The sequence below is a fragment of the Canis aureus genome, chromosome 38 (assembly GCF_053574225.1).
Source record: "Canis aureus isolate CA01 chromosome 38, VMU_Caureus_v.1.0, whole genome shotgun sequence".
NCBI lineage: Eukaryota > Metazoa > Chordata > Mammalia > Carnivora > Canidae > Canis > Canis aureus.
This window is the reverse complement of record NC_135648.1, coordinates 8,229,466-8,252,994: the sequence shown is the minus strand read 5'-3', so window position 1 is coordinate 8,252,994 and position 23,529 is coordinate 8,229,466. Positions and strand designations below refer to the sequence as shown.

At 38.0% G+C, this 23,529-nt stretch overlaps 1 long non-coding RNA gene across 1 annotated transcript in view; it reads left to right on the top strand.

Moving 5' to 3' along the window:
- LOC144307411 (uncharacterized) overlaps window positions 1–23,529 on the top strand; it is a 123,805-nt gene that overhangs the window by 53,993 nt on the left and 46,283 nt on the right. Inside the window, exon 2 of the long non-coding RNA XR_013374293.1 lies at window positions 20,353–20,431. This is a non-coding gene — a long non-coding RNA (uncharacterized LOC144307411). The remainder of the gene's footprint in view (window positions 1–20,352; window positions 20,432–23,529) is intronic.

The window sequence follows — 23,529 nt, the reverse complement described above, 5'->3', positions numbered from 1 at the left end:
TACATGGAGAAATGACCAGTATAAATATTTTTGTGTATTTTCCTCTAATGTATGAATATATATTACATTTATATATTCATACAAATATTTACATATTTATAAAATGTATATATTTATATACTCATATATATAAATACTTAAATATAGTATTTATATATTCATATGTATACATGTAATATATACATTTATTCTGTATTTTTTATTTAATATGTGTAATAAGCACTTCCCATGTTAGTAAAATTGTAAACAGTATTTTTTTTTTTTTTAAATTTTTTTTTTAATTTTTATTTATTTATGATAGTCACACAGAGAGAGAGAGAGAGGCAGAGACACAGGCAGAGGGAGAAGCAGGCTCCATGCACCGAGAGCCCGATGTGGGATTCGATCCCGGGTCTCCAGGATCGCGCCCTGGGCCAAAGGCAGGCGCCAAACCGCTGCGCCACCCAGGGATCCCTGTAAACAGTATTTTTAATGGCTACTAGTATTACTATATTAGTTTACGTAATGGGTCCATTAACGTTTGTCATTTTGGGTACAATAGATGTTTTTGTCTTAAAATCCATGTATCAGTTTTGACTGATTTCCTTAAGATAGAATCCAAGAAGAGAAATTATTTACTTGTTCTTTTATTCATCATTTATTGCTTTCCTCTTTTATTTTATTTTATTTTATTTTTTGCTTTCCTCTTTTATATTAATGTTCTCAGTTCTGTAATTCAAAAACATTAAAAAATACATACTTATATATATAATCCATGTTTTCAAGGAGAATCAGCCTTGTTCTAGATAAAAGGACAGGAACATTTTAAATTTCTTGATACAGATTTTCAGGTTACTTTCCAGGATTTTGGATCAATTCACTCTTCTACTTTGGGAAGAGTGTGTTCTAAGTTATTTTTCTAGTATCCCTTCTTTTTGAGAACTTGCTCTCATACCCTGTGATGCACCTGGGGTTGCCATCATACATTGCCATCTCCATCATTAGGGACAGTCAGAGTACTTCCTCCCTGGCTTCTCCAAATAGAAACAATAAGATAGCAGTTCATAGTGGGTCAGAATGGTACCCAGGCTGAACTATCAGTTAGTTTTTTTTTTTAATAATTAGAGGGGGGTTCTCTTTTTTCATTCAGATTTGAGAGCTATATGAAGAGAACCAGATATGCTGGAAGCATTGTTATTCCTATTTTCTAACATGTAAAGACTATCTTTCTGGGAACATGTCCACAGTGGAAATGGACTGAAGGATAATGAAGGAAGGGAGAGCTAAATTCTGACTACTAGGCGGGGTCCATCTGTGACTATGACCCAGCAGATGCTACTCCTCTATTTTTAACTTAGATGAGCCAACACATCAATTTCTTTTCCTTCCCTCCCACCTCCTTATCTTTTACACTCTGTATTTTCTTTTTTGTTAAATTGGTTTGAATTGAGAATCCTTACTGTACCTTCATAGTCAATGTTATCACCTTAGAAAATGCTCAGAACATAAAAAATTTCTGTTTCAACAAGAAAAATTGTATCTCTTTGTTTGACATTTGTACACCCATTTGTGCTTGGGATTGAGGCTGAGCTTTTCTTTTTTCCCTCATTTGTAAATGTGTATTCATATTTTGGTTCATTTATCTATGAAGTTCTTAGTTTTAAAAATGTTTATTTAAAGGGCACCTGGCTGCTTAGTCAGTAGAGCGTGTGACTCCTGATGTTGGGGTTATGAGTTCGAGCCCCACACTGGGTACAAAGATTACTTAAAAATCAAATTTATTTATTTATTTATTTTAAAAAATCAAATTAAAAAATATACTTAAGTTTATTTCATACTTAAGATATATAGGATATGTGTTTGTGGAAATACTTTCTCCACATAGGTATTTGTTTATCTTATGAGTTTTTACCTAGAAAAATTTCCTCTTTTTTGGGTAAAACTTTATTTTATTTATTTTTATTTTTTTTGAAATTCTTTTTTTTTAAATTTTTATTTATTTATGATAGTCACACACACACACACACACACACAGAGGCAGAGACACAGGCAGAGGGAGAAGCAGGCTCCATGCACCGGGAGCCCGACGTGGGATTCGATCCCGGGTCTCCAGGATCGCGCCCTGGGCCAAAGGCAGGCACTAAACCACGGCGCCACACAGGGATCCCAAAATTTTATTTTTTAATAAAAATTTAAATTTTTTGCGAATTTTAATTATTTTTCTTTGCAAGTTTTCCCACTGTTTTTAAATTTAGGATTCTCTTCTTCATAGAATTTTTGTGTTTTCACTTATAAACATTCGGGACTTAGTGTGCTGATTTGAGTTCAGTTTTCATGTTTATTTCCCTGCCTTATTGGTATTTCTTTTTCTGTATTTCTGTATTATCTGTTGGTTAATCAGTTAATTTCCAATTGATTTATAATGCCTTCGAAAAAAATTATGTACTATGTTCATAGAAACCTAAGAACATACGGTAAGTTTTTTGGGAGGAGGTTTATGACCTCTCTGTAAGGCTATTTCTAAATTTCTGTGTATAAGAGGATTTTTGTTGTTTATTAAGTCTTCAGTCACATAGAGACAGGCAGCTATCATTGTCACCAGCAGCACTTTTGATTATACTGAAAGTAAAATATTTCATTTCTTTTATTTTTTATTCTTTTGTATATTTTTTATTGGAGTTTGATTTGCCAACATATAGCATAACACCCAGTGCTCATCCCATCAAGTGCCCCCCTAAAATATTTCATTTCTTAATAATTTATTCCACAGAATTGCATATTGATATCTACCATCTATTGAGCTTTCCTGTGTCCTAGGCATTCTGCTAAATTTTAATCCTTATCACAACTCTGTGTGGTGGATACTGTTATCCACTTCCATAGAAATGAGTTTATTATCATTTTTATATTGTTGTTTAAGTGCTTTTAAAAATTTCTGGTTTAATTTCTAATAAAGTAAACATTGCTAAGTAAAACTAACATAAATAAGCAAAAGCTCTGGGGATTCTGAATAACTTTTTTTTTTTTCTGAATAACTTTTAAGAACATAAAAGGGTCCTGAGATGAAAAAGATTGACAATTGCTGACTAGCTTATAGTAGGCTCCCTTTAATTATTAAGTATTAATACATTTTTTAAATGAAATTAAAATTTTTTTAAAGTAAGCTCTATGCCCAATGTGGAGCTTGAAGCCATGACCCTGAGATAAAGAGTCACATGGTCTACTAACTAAGCCAGCCAGGTGCCCATATTAGGAATTAATATTATTATTAATTTTTAAATGTTTAAGTATGACTGTTGTATAATAAACTACACATATGTGAATATATAATTTGACAAGTTTGACATAAGAATACTCACTCCCCTGAAACTGTCACCATAACTGAGATAATGAACATCTCCATCACTCCCAGAATGCTGTCAATATAGAGTGGTTGGCATTCTAGAGTTTTATATAAATGGAATCGTAGAGCATGCACTCCTGTGATTGGCTTTATTCAGCTCGGCATTATTTTGAGCTTTAACCATTCATATTGTTGTGTATATCAAGAGTTAGTCTCTTTTTGTTGCTGAGTAGAATTCTATTGTATGGCTATACCACAATGTATTTATCCATTTAACTGTTGATAGACATTTCAGTTGTTTCTGGTTTGGGCTATTACAAATAAAAGTACTGTGAACGTTCATGTACAAGTTTTTGTGTGGGTATGATTCTGTTTCTCTTAGAAAGATGTCTAGGAGTAGAATGCCTGGGTAATGAATGTTTAACTATTTAAGGAACTGCCAAAATGTTTTCCAAGGTGATTATACGATTTTACTTTCCTGAATTCTGATCAGCAGGATATGAAAGTTTCAGTTCTTCTACTTGCTAACACTTGGTGTGGTGAGTTTAAAAATTCTTAGAGTCATTTTAGTGGTTGTGTAGTTGTTTTCTCACTGTGATTTTAACTTGCATTTTCAGCTTTTTATTGGTCATTCATGTATCTTCCTTAATGTTGTATCTGTCAAATCTTTTTCCCATTTAAAGAACAGGGTTGTTTGTATTTTTAATATTGAGTTGAAAGAGTTCTTTATATAGATCCCAGTCCTTTATTGGATATAAGGTTTACAGATCTTGTCTCCTAGTCTGTGGTTTGCTTTATATTTTCTTATAGTGTCTTTTAAAAACAATAGTTTTTTTATTTGTAAGGAGCCCAACATATAGGTTATAAATTATAAATATATATTACATATTTTAGGTATCTATTATTATAGATGATGTCTTTTATGTTTATTTAAAAAGTCTTTGCCAAATCCAAGGTCACTGTGATTTTCTCCTTTGTTTTCTGGAAGTTTTATAGTTTGGACTTTTATATCTAGTTCTATAACTCATTTTGAGTTAATTTTTATAATTATGTGATAATAGACCATCTATGCCTATGTCGAACTCTCTTTTTGATCTGTTTGTCTGTCGATACAAATACTGTACTGGCTTGATTACTATAGATTTATACTTAGTCTAAAAGTAGTTAAAAATATTCCAATTTTGTTCTTTTTGTTTCAAAACTTTAGTTAAGAGGTGAAAGATTTATGTGGTCTGAAGAATAACCAGGGTATTATTCTACATCCTTGGAATTTCCATATGAATTTCAGAATCAGCTTATCAATTTGTATATAATGACCTACTAGGAGTTTGATTGTGATTATGTTGTATCTAGTCATGAATAGGAAGAATTTACAGCCTAAAATTATTTTCTTGCTTGCTAATATTTGCCAGTGAATATTCTCTTATTATTTTGCAGGACCTATAGTGATGTCCCCTGTCTAATTTCTAATATTGGTTTATATTTCCTCACTTTTTTTCTCTGGATGTTTATCAAATTTGCTTATCATTTCAAATAAGTTACTTTTGATTTAATAAATTTTTATGCTATTTTTCTATTTTTTGTTTCATTGATATCTGCTCTTTTATTATTATTGTTATTAATTTGCATTAGCTGTTCTTTTCCTTGTTTCTGAAAGTAGACATCAGGAGAGTTGATTTAAGACTTTTCTTCTTTTCTAATACAAGCACTTAGCACTACACATTTTATTATTCTAGCCTTACCCCTACACATTTTGATACATCTTTTCATTTTTGTTCCACTGAAAAGATTTCCTAATTTTCTATTGATTCCTTCTTTGACCCATGGGTTATTTAAAAGTGCATTGTTTAGTTTCTGAATATGGGGAAACTTTGCAAAGGTCTTTTTGTTACCTTTATTTAATCTAATTTTGTTATAGTCAGAGAACATTCCTTGTATGATTAACATATTTTTAAATTTGTTGAGACTTGTCTTATGGCTTAGAATATGGTTGGCCTTGGTAAATATTCTGGGTGCACTTGGAAAGTGTATTTTGCTGTTTCTAAGAAGAGTGTTCTATAAGTGACAATTCAGTAAAGTTGTCTGATAATGTTGTCTTCTAAATCCTTACTAATTTTTCTTTTTGTGCGTGTACTTGTTCCATCATTTATTGAAAGAGGTGTTGAAATATCTGACTATATTTGTGGATTTACCTCCTCTCAGTTCTCTGAGTTTTTGCTTCATATATTATCAATCTCTATTTCTAGCTGCATAAACATTTCAGATATGTACTCCTGATAAAGTAACTGCTTTCTTATTATGAAACAACTCTCTTTTTCTCTTGTCATATTACTTATCGGCAATCTACTTTGTCTGATATTGAGATAGTCACTTCCGTTTTCTTTAATACTAGAATGATATGTCTTTCTCTATCCTTTTACTTTCAAACTATTTGTATTTTTATATTTAAATTTTATTTCATGTAGTTAGCAACTGGTTTTCTTTCTTTTTTTATTTATTTTATTTATTTATGATAATCACACACACAGAGAGAGAGAGAGAGAGAGGCAGAGACATAGGCAGAGGGAGAAACAGGCTCCATGCACCGGGAGCCCGACGTGGGATTTGATTCCGGGTCTCCAGGATCGCGCCCTGGGCCAAAGGGAGGCGCCAAACCGCTGCGCCACCCAGGGATCCCAATTTTCTTTCTTTTTAGTTTTGTGTTTGTTTTCCAATCTGGTAACCTCTACCTTTCCTTGTTATGTTTAGTTCATTTACATTTAATGTGATTATTGATATGATTGCTGTCTATTTTCTGTTTGTCCCATCTGCTTCTCCTCTTTTCTGTTTTATTTTGGGTTAATTGCATATTTTTTTATGATTCCATTTTATCTTTAAAATTTTTTTTTTACAAAGATTTTACTTATTTATGTGTGAGAGAAAGCATGAGTGGGGAGAAAGGCAGAGGAGGAGAGACTAGCAGACTCCCTGCTGAGTCGGGAACCCCGCCCCCCCTTTTTATGCAGGGCTTGATCCCAGGACCCTGAGATCAGGAACTGAGTTGAAGTCAGATGCTTAACCAACCGAGCCACCCAGGTGCCCCTCCATTTTGTCTTTTTGTTTTTTTAAGATTTTATTTATTTATTCATGAGAGACACACAGAGAGAGGCAGAGGGAGAAGCTGACTCCCTGCTGAGCAGGGAGCCTGATGCAGGGCTCTATCCCAGGAACCTGGGATCATGACCTGAGCCCAAGGCATATGCTCAACCCCTGAGCCACCCAAGTGCCCTCATTTTATCTTTTTTATTGGCCTGTTAGTTACACCTCTTTTAAGTATTGCTAGTGATTGCTTTATGGTTTATAATGTCTATCTTTAGCTTATGACAAGTAGTATTATGCCATTTTTACAAGTATAGGAATTTTACAAGACTATATTTCCATGTTTTCCTTTCCTATCTTAGAATTATTATCATATATTTTACTTCTACATATGCTGTAAGCTGAACATGACATTTGAAAATGATTTTTGCTTTAAATTACCAATTAAAAAAGAGAGTTAAAATAATGATAAATAATTATACTGAACCATATATTTTGCATTTGTCACTTTTTATTCCTTTAAATTGATTCAAATTTCTAGCTGTCATCCTCTTTCTGCCTGAGGGACTTTGCTTCACATTTCCTATAATACAGTATTCAGGTGATGCATCCTTATGGATTTTGTATGCCTAAGAAATCTTTATTTTGTGCCCATTTTTGAAAGGCATTTTGTCTGAGTATAGAATTTTAGATTGTTAGAGCCCCTTCCAACTCCACTTCCCAGGACTTTAAAGCTATTGTTTCACTTTTGGATTACACTGTTTCTAACACGAAGTCTGTAAGTATTATCTTTTTCTTTTTCTTTTTTTTTTTGTATATATTTTTTATTGGAGTTTGATTTGCCAACATATAGCATAACACCCAGTGCTCATCCCATCAGGTGCCCCCCCTCAGTGCCCATCACCCAGTCACCCCCCCACCTCCCTTTCCACTACCCCTTGTTCATTTCCCAGAGTTAGGAGTCTCTCCTGTTCTGTCACCCTCACTGATATTTCCCACTCATTTTCTCTCTTTTCCCCTTTATTCCCTTTCACTATTTTTTATATTCCCCAAATGAATGAGACCAGAATAGAGAATCCAGAAATGGGCCCTCAACTCTAAGGTCAACTAATCTTCGACAAAGCAGGAAAGACTATCCACTGGAAAAAGGACAGTCTCTTCAATAAATGGTGCTGGGAAAATTGGACAGTCACCTGCAGAAGAATGAAACTAGACTTGCATTGGCTTCATTTGTCTATTTTATTATTCTGCAGAAGAATGAAACTAGACCATTCTCTTATACCAGACACAAAGATAAACTCATAATGGATGAAAGATCTAAATGTGAGACAATAATTCATCAAAATCCTAGAGGAGAACATAGGCAACACCCTTTTTGAACTTGACCACAGCAACTTCTTGCAAGATACATCTATGAAGGCAAGAGAAACAACAGCAAAAATGAATTATTGGGACTTAATCAAGACAAAAAGCTTCTGCACAGCAAAAGAAACAGTCCACAAAACTACAAGACAACCTCCAGAATGGGAGAAGATATTTGCAAATGACATATCAGATAAAGGGCTAGTATCCAAGATCTATAAAGAACTTATTAAACTCAACAGCAAAGAAACAAACAATCCAATCATGAAATGGGCAAAAGATGTGAACAGAAATCTCACAGAGGAAGACATAGACATGGCCAACAAGCACATGAGAAAATGCTCCGCATCACTTGCCATCAGGGAAATACAAATCAAAACCACAATGAGATATCTTTTTCCTTTGTAGGTAATATGTCCTTTTCTTCTATGGTTTTTACAAAGATTTTTCTCTTTATTACTAAGTGTTAAATAATGTGATTATGGCATGTGCTGGTATAATTGTCTTCATTTTTCTTCTTAGGATTTTCTGAATTTCTTGGGTCTGTGTGTTTATAATTTCATCATAGTTTGAAAAGTTTTAGTCATTATTTCTTCAAATATTTTTTCTTTATTCCTTTATTTTTTGAAAAAAAAAGATTTTTTTATATTTATTTGGTAGAGAGTAAAAGAGAGTGAGAGAACAAGTAGGGGAGAGGGGCAGAGAGAGGGGAAGAAGCAGATGCTTCTGTTGAGCATGTAGACTGATGTGGGACTCGATTCCAGGACCTTGAGATCATGACCTGAGCCAAAGGCATAAGCTTCACTAACTGAACCACCCAGGCACCTTCTTTATTCCTTTGCTTTTCTCCTTTTCCTGGGACTCTGATTATACGTGTATTAGGTTGCTTCATGTTGTCCTATGGCCCCCTGATAGTTTGTGCACTTTTGTCTGCAGTGTACCAACTGCGGGCAACCTCATGTCATACATTTTTCATTTTGTACATTGCATTTTTCATTTGAGAACTTTAATTTGGATCTTTTTAATATCTTTTGTTAACTATCCTCTCATAACTATAGCTCACAGTATAGTTTTTTTAAAAAAAAAACTTTATTTATTTGAGAGAAAGAGAGAGAGAGAGAGAGAGCGCACATGGGGAGGAGGGGCAGAGGGAGATGGAAAAGCAGGCTAGCAGGCTCTCCACTGAGCAGGGAGCCTGATGTGGGGCTCGATCCCAGGACCCTAAGTTCATGACCTGAGCTGAAAGCAGATGCTTAACTGATTGAGATACCCAGGCACTCCTATACCCCACAATTTTCATAATTATCTCCCATAACTATCTTTATTATGCTCCTGATTTTCTCTATCATCTGAAACACATGGGCTATATTTATAATAACTGTTTTTATCTAGTGATTCCATTATCTGCATTCTTCATTTCTAGATGTGTTTTTTTATTGATTGATTTTATTCCTCGTTATAAATTCATTTCCTGATTCTTCGCATGCTTGGTAATTTTTTGATGGGATGTCAGACTTGTGAGCTTTTACATTGTTAGGTGTGAGATTTCTTCTCTTTCCTTCTCTTTTTCTTTTGTATCCCTCTAAATATTTTTTTAGTTTTGCACTGGGATGTACTCAAGTTACTTGGAAATAGTTTGTGGCTTGCTTTGAAGCTTTGTCAGATGGATCCAAAGCAGACTTCAGTCTATAGCTAAGTTGGATCAACTTCTGAGTCAATACTCTTTTGAGTATCTAAGTTCAATGCCTCATATGTTATGAGGTCTGCATTTGATTGCTAAGGCTGCCATAATAAAATACCATACACTGAGTGGGTTAAACAATAAATATTTATTGTCTTATAGCTCCAGAGGCTAGAAGTCCAAGATCACAGTGTCAGCAGGGTTGGTCCACATGTTCTCTTCTTACAAGGACAGATATCATATTAGACTTAGGTCCCATCCTACAGGCCTCTTTTTAACTTGGTCTCATCCTTAAAAACCCTAGGCCAAATGGAGTCTGAGATACTAGGGTTAGGGCTTCAGCATATGAATTTTAGGAGAGCACAATATATCCCACAGCGAAGTCTTTCCACTCTGCATCAAGCAGACCACTAGCTGGTCTTTTGTGAGCTCTAGTCTTGTCTGAGTCCTGCCTGCTTTTTCTACCTTTTTTCTCTGGCCTTGATAGTTTCTTCATAAAGTTTTGCCAATTAATTTTCAGTCAAATACTCAAGGACAATCTAAGATAGACAGAGCTCCCATTCTCTAGGTAATTTTCTCTTTTCCTTTGATGTTCTTCTCCTTGAATTCTAGCCACTTTGGACTCTTCTAACTGTGACTACTGTCTTCTCAACTCAGGGCACCCCCCGCCCCAGGCTCTGTTTGGCTTTTTCCTTCCTGAAGTACACGCTGGAAACTCTTTACAGACCCTAATGTGGAGCACCTGTAGCTCTCGCCTCATTTGTTTTCCCATTTCCAGGGATCATTCTCCTGTTCTGCCTATTGTCTGAAAATGATTATTTCCTGTATCTTTCCTCTTATTTGATTATTTAAGTTGGAAAGATTAATCTAGTCTGTTATTCTCTCATGCCAGAAGTGGAAGGCAGCAAAACTACTTTTCTTATCACACTATTAGTATGCATACACATAATATCATACCTGCTCATAATTTGTGTCTTCCTTTATTTATTAGTTAATCCTTACTGAGACCTTGCTCTGTCCAGGACAAGCAGTTAATTAACACTTAATAAGACATCTTACCTGCTCTGAAGAGATTGTCAGTATAGAGACAAGACAAATTTACATAAATACAGATAATTATAAAACTAAGCTCTGGGAGAACTTTTGATGGTTACCAATTCTTATCTCAGTATTTATGCTTCTTTGCAATGTGACTTCTCCTAATCCTTAAATCTGGACTAGACCTCTGCAGGGGAAATGATATTGTGTGAGTTTTGCAGCTTGAGCCTATAAGAGACTTGGAGCTTACACTTTTGCTCTCTTGGGATGCTATCTGAGATCTCCATGCAAGGACAGCTGAGTGGCCTAGTGGAGGATTGAGGCCATGTAGGACAGAACTGAGACCCTCCGTCAATAGCCCTTAGCAACTGCTAGTGCAGCAGACCTTCCAGCTGATGCAACATTGGGACTGAGCCTAGAGGTTCCCAGAAGGACATCATGATGAACCCACAGGGTCATGAAAAATAACAAATCATTTTTCTTAAGCTGCTAAATTTTGGAATGGATTGTTACACAGGAAAGTTTAATTAAAATAAAAGTGATGTTATCTCTTCCCAGAAAATGTCTACCTTAGCCCCAGCCTTAGGAAGAATTGCCATCTGGGATATTGGAGGCATTTGTTTTCAGGTTATTAATTTGATGCTCAGTGCACATCTCTTTCTATTACCATGCATCACATAATCTTTCTGTGTGTGCCCTTGACTAAATCAAAAGCTTTTTAAAAGGTCAAGGCCTTTTTCTTAATTGCATTGCAATTGCTTTGATAGGAGTGGTAGTTCAAAAAATATTTGATGATATTGATAGCAGTTTTTAAAAATCACATTTCAGTCACCTTAAGAATTACGCTAGGACCCTTAGTTGAACAGATTCTATAAATACTTATGAGGATTCTAGAAAGTGTTAAGCACTGTGATTTCTGAAGCATGATTATTGTTGTTATTATTAGCATAATTATTATTTTTTAAAATGACCACAACAATCCTATGAGTAGTATCCTGACTTTACAGTTATGGTATCTGAGTCTCAGAAAAGGGAAATCTTTGTTTAAACATACATGGTTGATAAATGGCAGAACTGAGATGAGAGCCCATGTATCCTAATCCCAAGGACAGAGCTTTTTACAATTGCTACACAGAAACAGGTAGGTAAGATGATTGCTATGTTGTCTTAAGAGCTGTGCTTTGGGAAATCAGTTGGAATGAAACCACAATAGGACCTTTTCCTTCAGGGGTCTTGGTGCAAAGCATATTATAGGAAATGTGAATTAGCATAGGGCCACTGAGGTGTGGAGGGTGTGTGTGTGATCACACTGCATTTGGGTGACAGGCTTTCCCCAGTGACTCCCCAGGAGGAGTAGCATTGGTCTGATGTTACCCTTATTTCTGACCATTTGCCTCCTTTTCTTATTGAGCCTCAGGACCTAGTTTCAAGAAGTAGCAATACAAGATTATCCAGTGGAATGCTTTCCAACCAATTCAGCAGGATCATTGGGGTAAAGAAGATAACTGGGTAGAAAACACTTCTATTTGACACAGTTTTTGGATGCTCTTAATGCAACTGAACTATGAGTGTGAAGCTTCTGAGATCTTCTGCAATTTGGGTTAACCCCATGATCCCACAGACAAGAGGAAAACACAACATTAAAATGTCAGAAAAATATGTGGACTACTTTTCCTAAGTTTTCCCTTTAGAAAGGATCTAGGATCCTTTATGATACATGTGGAAATAAGTCTAAGAGAAAAATTGGAAAAAATCAGTGTCCAGAGAATGGGGACTGTCTTCAAAAGCATGAAAAATTTAGCTAAGTACATGCTAAAAAGTTTATCCATTCAGTTAATAATGATGATGCTAATAATGTTAATCATAACTAATGTATATTAAAGGCTAACTTTGTTTCAGGTTCTATGTGAAACTCTGGGTTTAGTAATAGTGAAATTAAGAAACAGACAAATAGATACGTGTTTGCTCATGGAATTGAAACCTAGTTGAAGGAGACCGACTTTAAACAAGTAAGTGCACAAATACATATATAATTGCAAATAATGGTAAAAGCTATGAAGGAAGAACTGGGTGCTATGATAAAAAAACAAGGAACATATATGTTGGGTTATAGGTCGAGAAAGGCACAAGATTTGACTAAAGCCTTGGGACCCAGAAAAACTAGATCGGATAGAAACAGTCTGATTTTGTCTGGGGTATAAGAGAAGAGGAAGACATCCAGGGCTAGGAGAGAAAATTCTGCTGTGACTCTCAAATGCGTTGGTCAAGAAGCTTCCAGCTCTGGAAGTAATTGCAAAAAGTACGAAGACCATTGACTCATGTGAAGTCAAGCAGCTAGAAATGATTTCCCTGTGTCCCCTTAGAGCTGGGATTCCATGGCCCGGATTAACCTCTGTCCAGGACAGGTGGTGGAAGTAAAGGCACTAACAAACCATTGGGCTGGAGGGGGCTGTCACGATCATTCCCAAAGCAGCCTTCCTCCAGTCCATGCTGTGACTTGAATGGCAGTATTCACATTTTCTTTGAAATAAAGTCTAAATTCCCAAACATTTGAAAAATCTGTCCTCCAGGAGCCATTTTCTGAACCACCAAAGAGGACCGAACAGGCTGTGCTGACCAGCCCCAGAGACCACAAATCAGGCTGGTTCTGTAGTGAGTCACTAACCTCCAGGGCTCACCGTTCCCCTGGAGGAAACAGGATAGTCCTTGCGAACTGCTCTCCGAGAACCTAATCGTTAACCGTTCTGCAGAAAGTGTCACTCTGGTTCTGGCCGAGTTCTGTGCTCTTTGGCACTGGTGTGCAAGATCAGCGGGGGGCAGGCTGGTGGCAGTCTGGAGCGACTCTCAGTGGGAACCGGCCAAGCATATAATTATATCATGAGTCAAGCTCTCTCCAGGGATGTAAGACGACCAGAGGAAAATGAAATAACATTATATCCCACATGAATAGAGGCACTGGTGGACAAAGCTGACTCCTGAGAAAGACCACTCAGACCAAGAAGTTTCCCAGCACTTACTTAGATGCCTCATGATAGTCCTTGTGCCCCCTTCTCCCAAAAACGAAGGGATGATATGGGCACAATTTATACCTTTGCCATAAACCCGAAGGAGCAAGCGCCTGGACAACAATCCACATGGATAGATTGGATCTATCCAATCTTGATAACAGACAAAAAAGCCATTTAGCTGGAAAACTTCGTGTATCATTCAGCTCCAACTGAGCACTGTTTATTCAGGAAGACACGAGACTGATAAATGCCGTGGTGGGAATTAAAAAATATTTTTTCCCTCCCTAGGCCACTTCCAAAGGTATATTTTTATGGGTCCAGGAATAGCAGCCTGTTTGTCTTGCTTGTGCTGGTTCTCCCTCTTGTTTCTTTTTGGTCAACATCCAAAGAATTAGGCTGTTTGCACAGTGGCGACCTCGTAGCTGGAGCCAAATTAGTATGAATGGCACTCACTTTTCCTCCACGGCCTCTCCCTGCTTCCCAGATGATATAATTAGCCAGGGGACTTTTGATCAGTTCACCAAAGCAAAACAATTACAGGGCAGTCCCAGCATGGGTTATGTGGTTAGAAACATCAAAATAAGAATGACACCCTTTTCAGATGATTTCCAAAAAGGGTTATTTGAGAAACTGCAGAAACAAAGAAATACCCTGAGTGGAGAAAAGACATTGATTTTGATCTTTACCTGTCTTTGGTCATTAGCAATGTTCCTGAAGGAAGCACGCTGGGTGGGTGGACCTGGTGGCGGAATTTGGGAGGCAAGCGAAAGCCTCGAGAGAGATGGCAGCGCAAGGTGGAGGCTGCCCATCTTGGGGGAAATCAGTCAAGAGAAGCAGTTAGTGTTCAGTGTCTATTTGTTCCATGTTTCATGTTCAATTTGAACACTGATGTTATTCACTTGAGGGTGAAGTGTTGTAGTAGCAAGAGAAATACTTGAGAGAGACTGGAATTTTGGCTTCACATTTACCCTTGGGAAGTGGCTGTCCTTACAGGGAACTCTTCCTCTCATTTAGAAGTCCCTGTAGGATCAAGGGAGAACACATCTACACATCCTCATACTCATAAATAAAGATGGAGGCTACTTGGCATTAATATTGCTCCTGTGTTGCTACCCCTGAGGTGATTATATCAAATCAGTCAGTCAGCATTTATTGGCTGCCTACTTTATGTAATTAAACTAGAACTAGAACACTTTTGGAATCCAAAAAGAATGTTCTGGAAAAAAAATAACCCTGTGTCTAATAGTGGTCAATGTACAGTGTTCTGTTTCTTAATGAAGGAACTCTATGTGAGCAGGAGCAGCTCCTTTGCTCCCTTCCTCACTCTCTAGGTCCAACCGACCCTGAGAATCTCTTCAGTGATGTTAAAAATATTTAGAAGATGTAACTAACTGTAGAAGGTAATAGATACCATCTCCCTCTCCCTTTGTAAATGGGCTACAACGATTGCCATTTAATTCTGACCATTTGAGATTCAATTCTTTGAGTATTGCAGGAATATTTTAGTTTTCCAAGTCATCTGTAACCATATTTCTTTTGAGTTTTCTCTCGCATTTCACACTATTTTTTTATTTTATTTTATTTTTTGCATTTCACATTTCTAAAATTGAGATGCACCTTGAAACCAATTGATATATATATATATATATATAACCTGAAAGTGTTTTCATCCCCCTGTACGATTATGGAACTGATGAAATTGATTTAAGGAAGTAAGAGAAAAGATAAGTGGGTCTCGAGGTAAAGGACTTCTGAGGTAAAGGTGTATTATGGACTAAATTATGTCCCCTTCCCCACCCAATTCATAAATTGAGGTCCCAACCTCAAATATCTCAGAATGCAACTGTCTTTGGAGATAGGATCTCTAAAGAGGTAAAATGAGATCATTAGGGTGGACGCTAGCTTAGTATGACTGGTATCCTTATACGAAGAGACTATTAGAACAAAGATACACGCAGATGGAAGACCATGTAAAGACGCAAGGAGAAGAAGACCATCTATAAGCCAAGAAGTGTGGCCCTCAGAGGAAACCGACACTGTTGACACCTTGATCTTGGACTTGTAGCCTCCAGAACTGTGAGGAAATGAATTTCTGTTGCTCAAGCCCCCCAGTCTGTGGCACTTTGCTGTGGCAGCCCTCACAAGCAACTCTAATGTGTTATTAGTTAAGGGTAGAGTGAAGAGAGCTTGGTAGGCAGCAAGGCCCATGGGGAGGGAGCCATGGGGCCAGAAGACAGAGGGAGAGGCTTAGGAATTCTTTATATAATGTCAAAAAGTGGCCATTTTCAGATGTCAGATCTCACCATGGAGACAAACACCGGCTCCTTCTCTAACTTTATAAAATGGCAGATGACTATCCTTAGTCTTGTCATTTTGCTTTTTCATCAAATACCAGCCCTCTCCAGAGGCCTCTTTCTTCCCCAGAACTTCATTCTGACTGGTCAGTTTTTCCTTCCTCTTTTACCTGATTGCGGCTGTTTCTGTATAAAGCCAAAATAGCAGGTCAGTTCTGTTAATTCACTTGGGAAAAGAGATCACTCAGATTGGCGGGTAAGATCCAGGTACAACTGTAGACGCTGTCCTGAAAAGAGCCTTTTCTTTTTCCATCCCGTTTTCCAGGCTTCTTTTCTGAATATTATCTTTTAAAATTGTCCAACCATTATTTATAGGATCTCTGCAAAACAGCTTTAGATGCTCTTGGTAGAGGAGATGTGGTAGGGAATCAAATTAGATTGGGTCACAAGGGAAAGTGTCTGTAAGAAATATGAATGGGACCCCGGGGAAATGAAAATTGAAGAGAAACCAGACTTGAGCTGAAGATTCTTTATTTTGCCAAGTTGGACTTGGATTATGTCATCATATGTAATTTCAAGGAATGGGCAAACTAATTTGGATGAAAGAAAAAGTGATCTGACTTGTTTCCCAAAGCATGAAGTGAACCAGTGCGAGAGATTTTTCTTGGCTGCAAATAAATATTCCTGTTATCTTTTTCCTGCGCTATCCACTCTCATAAAGCTCATTGCTTTTCATTCTAAATGAGATGCAAAATGCGGGAATCACATGAAGATAATAATTTTCAGTGTTTATCTTACTTTCTCACACTTTGCTATTAATACTATCATGTTGCATCCAACTAAAAGTGAAATTTTCCTTCTTATGAAAGCTGCAGGATATATACCATAAATAGAATGCCTCTTCTTCATTGAGGGGGGCACTTGATGGGATGAGCACTGGGTGTTATGCTATATGTTGGCAAATTGGACTCCAATAAAAAAAAAGAATGCCTCTTCTCACCTAAAATTATATTTTATGCTTCTTCTGTATTTCCTAAAAAGTATAGCCCAGTCCTGAGTACTTTGTAGATGTATCAGTTTGCTGTTGCTGAGTAACAAACCAACTCAAAACTTAGCATCTTAAAACAATAAAAAATTATTCAGCTCATGATCTGTGGGTCAGCAATTTACACGGCTATTTTGGTAGCACTATTTATCTGTGCCAGACTTGGCTGTTCTCAACTGGGTTCATTCAAGCTTCTGCAGTCAATTGTTAGAATAGCTGGACACAGACTGGTTGTTGGCCTGGGAACCTCAGCTCCCCCTTGGGCTGTCCCTTACCTGGCAGGGTGACCTGGACTTGTTCCTGTAGCAGCTGGGTTTTAAGAGAGGCAAGCAGGTAAGCTTCAATGTAAGCTTCAAAGCTTTTTTACAACTCTGCTAATGCATCGGTACAAGGGCCAAAGGAAATCACATGGTGGGGCCCAGAGTCAGTGAGAAGCCACTGCCAAAGGATGAGGATGTAGGAAGGGTGAACAAATTGGAGCTGTTGCTGCAGTCAGTCCACAAGAGTAGGTATTTCAAAAGTTTGTTTGATAAGGAGAGTCAAAGGCATCTAATTTTTCCTACTTCCATAAAATCGTGTGTAGACAATTGAGAAACTCTTGCATTGCCAAGGGACATATATGCCATCATTTAAATAACATTTCCTTTTCTTCTGAGAGCAAGAAATTACAGAAACCAGTCATGGATTGAATATTTGTCCTAAAATGCATATTTGAAGACTTAACTCCCAGTGAGGCTATATTTAAAGATGAGTCCTCTAAAGAAGTAATTAAGATGAACTAAAGGTAGGGCCGTATTTTGCCAGAATTAGTGTCCTTATAAGAAGAGACACCAGAGGGATGCCTGGGTGGGTCAGTGCATGAAGCGTCTGCCTTCGGCTCAGGTCATGGTCTCGGGCTCCTGGGATCGAGGCCCATGTTGGGATCCTTGCTTGGTGGGGAGCCTGCTTCTCCCTCTCCCTCTGCCTCTCCCTCTGTTCATTCTCTCTCTCTTTCAAATAAATAAATAAATCTTAAAAAAAAAAAGAAGAGACACCAAAGAGCCTCCCTCTCTCCCCCCTCTCTCCCACCCACCCTGCACATACACTGAGGAAAAGGCTATGTGAGGACATAGTGTAAAGGCAGTCGTCTGAGGCCAGGAAGAGAGCTCTTGCTGGCACTTTGATCATGGATTTCTAGTCTCCAGAACTGGACAAATACATGTTCAAACCACCCAGCCTATGGTATTTTGTTACGGCAGCTCCAGCAGACTGGTACAAAGCTACAAAAGAAAAAGCTTGATAAGAAAACAGTTAGATTTTTATTTTTATTGATTTATTTGTAAAGATTTTATTTATTTATTTGACATAGAGAGAGCCACAAGCAGGGGGAGCAGTGGAAGAGGCAGAAGGAGAAGCAGACTCCCTGCTGAGCAGGGATCCTGACGTGGGGCTCGATCCCAGGACCTGGGGCTCATGACCTGAGCCGAAGGCAGCTGCTTAACTGACTGGGCCCCCCAGGTGTCCCCCAAAAGTTAGATTTTTAATGGGATATGAATTTGAGAACATTAAACTTTTTTTGTGGTGATAAAGCTGGTCAATTAATCAATCTACCAACCAATCAAGGACACTGAAACCATCTGTACCCTGTTCTAAGAAAGTCACAGTTACCTTAAACGTACACAATATTATATGTTGATTATATCTCAGTGAAGCTTGGGAAAAAGTCACGGTTAACATATATTAAGCATTTAACCATTTGTCTGGCACTTTACTCATATTACAATCTTTAATCATCTCCACAAACCCAAGAGGGTTATTATTCTTACAATTTTGCAGGTGAGAAAGCTTAGGTCTAGAAAAGTTCATTATTTGTCTTGAATAGCACCGCCCACAAATGGCAGAGTGGACATTCAAATTGTGGTCTGTATCCAGGGCCATTGAATGGTCATCACTCATTGTGCACATTGTCACTCCCCAGAGCTGCTTCCAACACCCTCCAGGGAGGGGCACCTGGGTGGCTCGGTGGTTGAGCGTCTGCCTTTGGCTCAGTTTGTGAACATGGGGTCCTGGGATCGAGTCCCGCATCAGGCTCCCCATAGGGAGCCTGCTTCTCCCTCTGCCTATGCCTCTGCCTCTCTCTATGTGTCTCTCATGAATAAAAATACAAAACAAAACAAAAAATACCCTCCAGGGAGGAGGCAATGGAGACTCTACAGGATATGACTTTTTTTTTTTTTTGGCTAGGCTCCACACTGAGTGTGGAGCCCAATATGGGGCTCGAACTCAAGACTCTGAGATCAAGATGTGAACTGAGATGAAGAAGTCGGGTGTTTCACCAACAGAGCCACCCAGGCGCCCCTGAGAAGTGGCATTTCTACTTGGGTGCTTCCTGTTCTGCTCACCAGAACTCCTTCTTTCTCTTTTCTGTTCCAGCTTCTTTAGATGCCCAAATTCATTATACTTTTGCCTCCACACCTGGTGCCTGTTCAAGTCGTAAAATAGTTTAACAGGGCAAAGTATCTTTGGCCAGGTAGGAAGTTAACTGTACTTTTAACCAGGGGTACAGTTAACAACCCTTGTCAACTAATCCAACAAGATGACAATGAGGCAATGCTGAAGAACCCCCTCCCCACATCTAGGAGTTGTCCATCAAATATGGAAGGCATTGAGAGGGACGATGCAGTGGGAGGAAGCCACATTTCCGAGAGTAGATGGTAGTTGACAAGGGGCAACTAGGGTTATAAGGCAGGGGGAGAGGTTTTAAGGCTTTTAGAGATCTACGGATGATATAATCAGTTGCCTGAGATGCATTAATTAGGTCTTTTATATGCCTCTGTGAATCTAAACCAATGTGAATTCTTTGCTCTCTTGAGTAGAGGGGATATAATTGGAGGAAAATCAGATGATGAAAGCAAACACCCCAAAACACTTGACACTATGTGGAAAAGGAACTATTATGCCAACGATCAGGGTCTTGGTCTCCTTGGGCACACACCGATAGGGAGGAGGGTTGGGACCAAGGGATGTGGGAAAACTAAAAGGACACATCATTGTTTACTCTTCAGGGGAAAGAGCCCAGGGCAATTATCAAAGCCGCCAGGGCAATTAGAGACCCTGGGGGAACTCTGGTAATGTTTTTTGGCCTTAGTAGAAAGTAACTGGAAAAAATGAGCCCGCATGGTTAGCACAGGAAATCTCAGATCACTTTGCCTCGGGGCACCTCACACCCTGTTACCAAACAATGGTGTCTCAGACTCTGCATGTGGCAGCAAGTCTGTGTCATCATTTTCTCCATGGGCGAGTGTGGCTTGGAAACGGTAGTGTGTCTGTCATTTAGGAGGAACATCCCTGGGATGGAACACCCATTTGAAAGGAGCAGAAGATTAAGAGGTGAACCTGACTTTTGCCATTGTAAACCCCAAGTTGTCCTGGACGGTCTGTCAAAGTGGTTGCTAATGGAAAGTCTGGCTCCCGGAGCTCATTAGGGCCTAAGGCTAATGAAGTCAGTGGCACTGGTCCTGTTAAATTCCTTTTCCTCTTCACAGGAAAACATTGCTCTCAGAGTCCGAGGTGGCCACCGTGTGGGTGCAGAGGAGTGTGGATGGAGACCAGCTCAAGCCAGAGGTACTACTGTCCTGTTAGCTCGCTGGGAGTGGCTTGGGGTGGTTAGGCCATATCACCACATATTCAGAAGAGGATCGAAAGCAAAGCAAGCCCAGGCTTTGGGGGATGAATTCAGTAGCTGTGGATATTCAGGATAATCCAAGTTCAGACCTTTTTCCTCATTATTTGGATCATACTCACACATAATGAGTATGATCACATACTCACATAATGACTTCCCTTGACTTACTTTTTTTTTTCTTTTTTAAGTACAGTTTTAGACTGAGTCTAAACGTCTAAAGTCAACCAGAGTCAGGGGATTATTAATCTGCAGAATTTGATTCCCACAGACAAGTAATTTCAGTACATCCCAGGACAAACCCACCCATTATATTATTCATTTAATCATGTTGCTGTCTTCTTATTTTCATTTATTTTTTATTTTTGTTTTTGTTTTTGTTTTTCATTTATTTTTTTAAAGAGTGAAGAGAAATCTTTATTTTTAAAAATTAATTAATTTATTAATTTATAGACAGAGAGTGTGTGTACAGGGAGAGGGGCAGAGAGAGAGAGAGAATCTCAGCAGATTCTTTTGCTGAGTGTGGAGCCCTACATGGGGCTCAATTCACAACCCTGAGGTCATGACTGAAATCAAGAGTCAGTTACTCATTTGATTGAGCCCCCTAGGTGCCCCCATGTTGCTGTCTTTTTTAAAATAGACTTTTTTTAGAACAGTTTAAGATTTACAGAAAAGTTATAGAAATAGTACAGAGACCTACTGTTATACCCTACACCCAATTTCCTTTATTATGGAATCTTACATCAGTACGGTTTATTTGTTACAATGAATGATTGAATACTGATAGATTACTATTAACTAAAACCCATAGTTTATTCAGATTTTCTTTGTTTCTAACCAATATCCTTTTTCTGTTCTCGAATTTCCTTTGGAATACCACATCATGCTTCGTTGTCATGTCTCCTTAGGCTTCTCCTGGCAGGGACAGTTTCACAGACTTTTCTTGTTTCTGATGACCTCAACAGTTTTGAGGAGTTAGGTGTTTTTTTTTTTTTTTTTTCAAAATGTCCCTTTATTAGAAATTGTCTAATATTTTCCCTCACGATTAGAGGGGTTTAGCAGTGTTGATACTGACTTTGATTATCTGGCCGAGGTGGTGTTTGTTGGGTTTCTCCATTGTAAAGTTATTCTTCATCCCCCCCTGTTTCCATACTGTATCCTTTGGAAGGAAGTCACCATGCCCAACCCATAGCTAGGGACTGAGAATTTATGCTCTCCCTCCTTGAGGATGGAGTATGTATGTAAATTGTTTGGAATTCTTCATGGGAGATTTGTCTCTTCTTCATTCACTTATCTACTCGATCATTTATTTATATCAGCATGGACTCATAGAGATCTATTTTCTACTTTAGGCTGTATAGCCCATGATTATTTATTTTGTTGCTAAATTATTGCAGCTTTGGCTATTAGAAGTCTCTCATTTGGTTCCTACATTCCTCTGGTGTAGCCCCTATCACATATTTTTTTTTTTTTTGAGCACTTCTTTACCTTTGGGCACTATAACATGCTTCAGGATCATGTTGTACATTTCCTGCTCCAGTCCCAGAACCAACCATTTCTTTAAGGAATAAAAGGGCTCCCTTTATTGCAGAATAGTATTAGAAAGCAAGATCGAGTGCTGGGTGTATTCCTTGCAATCAGAGCATCTTTGTTTCTTGGCTCTCTCAGCTAACAGAGTCAGGAAATACATGTGTGTGAATACTAACCCATGTATAGACACATATCCATAAATATTTCTCTATATAACCATCTGAATCTATATTAAGCTACCCATGAGATCATACTGATGTTTTGAATGCTAATCATTACCATATGGATCATTCTAGCATCTCCCCTTACTTATCTGCAAAGCAGTGAGATACTTGGTCCCCCCCATCTCCCATCTATTTTCCTAATTGTTCAGTTCCAGGCTATATGAATAGGAGTATCAGATTTGTTGATTCATACCCCTATGGAAGACAACTTAATTTAGTAGAGTTTGGTGATTTATGTGCCGTTCCTTTTGTCTCTAGTCTTGAGGACGCAAATCATTTCCAAAATTGCTTAGGTCAGCATCATTGCCCGTCTTCCCTACAGTGAGGTTATGTCATACATTTGTAATATAATTTAATTTTCTTATCGCAGTCTGCTTTCTTTTCTGGGATCTCTGATCTCCTAAATGATTTTTTTGTATATGTTTTTATTGGAGATGGATTTGCCAACATGTAGCATAACACCCAATGCTCATCCCTTCAAGTGCCCCCCTCAATGCCAGTCACCCAGTCACCCCATCCTCCTAAATGATTTTTTAAAGATTCACCTACATTAAGGTTTTCTCTTAGTGCTGTAAGTTCTGTGGGTTTTGGCAAATGATGTTGTGAATCCACCAGCACAGCATTGCATAGAATTGTTCCACTGCCATGAAAAAGCCCTGAGTTTTGCCTGTTCAAGTCTCCCCCAGCCCCCAACACCCTGGCGATCACTGCAATTTTTACTGTATGTAATCTTGCCTTTTCCAAAATGTTATATACTTAGAATCATATACCATGTAGCCTTTTCAGATTGGCTTCATCCCCTTAGCAATAAAAAAGTAAGATTTGTACATGTCTTTTCAGAGCTTGATAGTACATTTCTTTTTATCATAGAATAACATTCCATGTTATGGATTTACTACAGTTTGTTCATCCACTTATCTCTTGAAGGACATCTTGGTTCCTTCTGATTTAGGGTGATTATGAATAAAGCTGCTATAAACATTATATAATTTTGCAAATCAACTATTGAACACCTCAAAACTTGACTGCTGGATCATGGGATGACTATGTTTAGTTTTTTTTTTTTTAATGTTTAGTTTTATAAGAAACTACCAGACTGTCTTTCAACGTGGCTGGATCCTCCTAGCAATGAATGAGAATGCCTGTTGCTCCCCATCCTGCCAGCGATTGGTAAAGTGTTTTAGGTTTTAGCCATTTTCCTGTAGGATGTACTGTATGTAATCATGCACTTTGTATTAATATATTAGAAATCTACAAATCTGTTTTGTACCTTTTATACTGTTGGA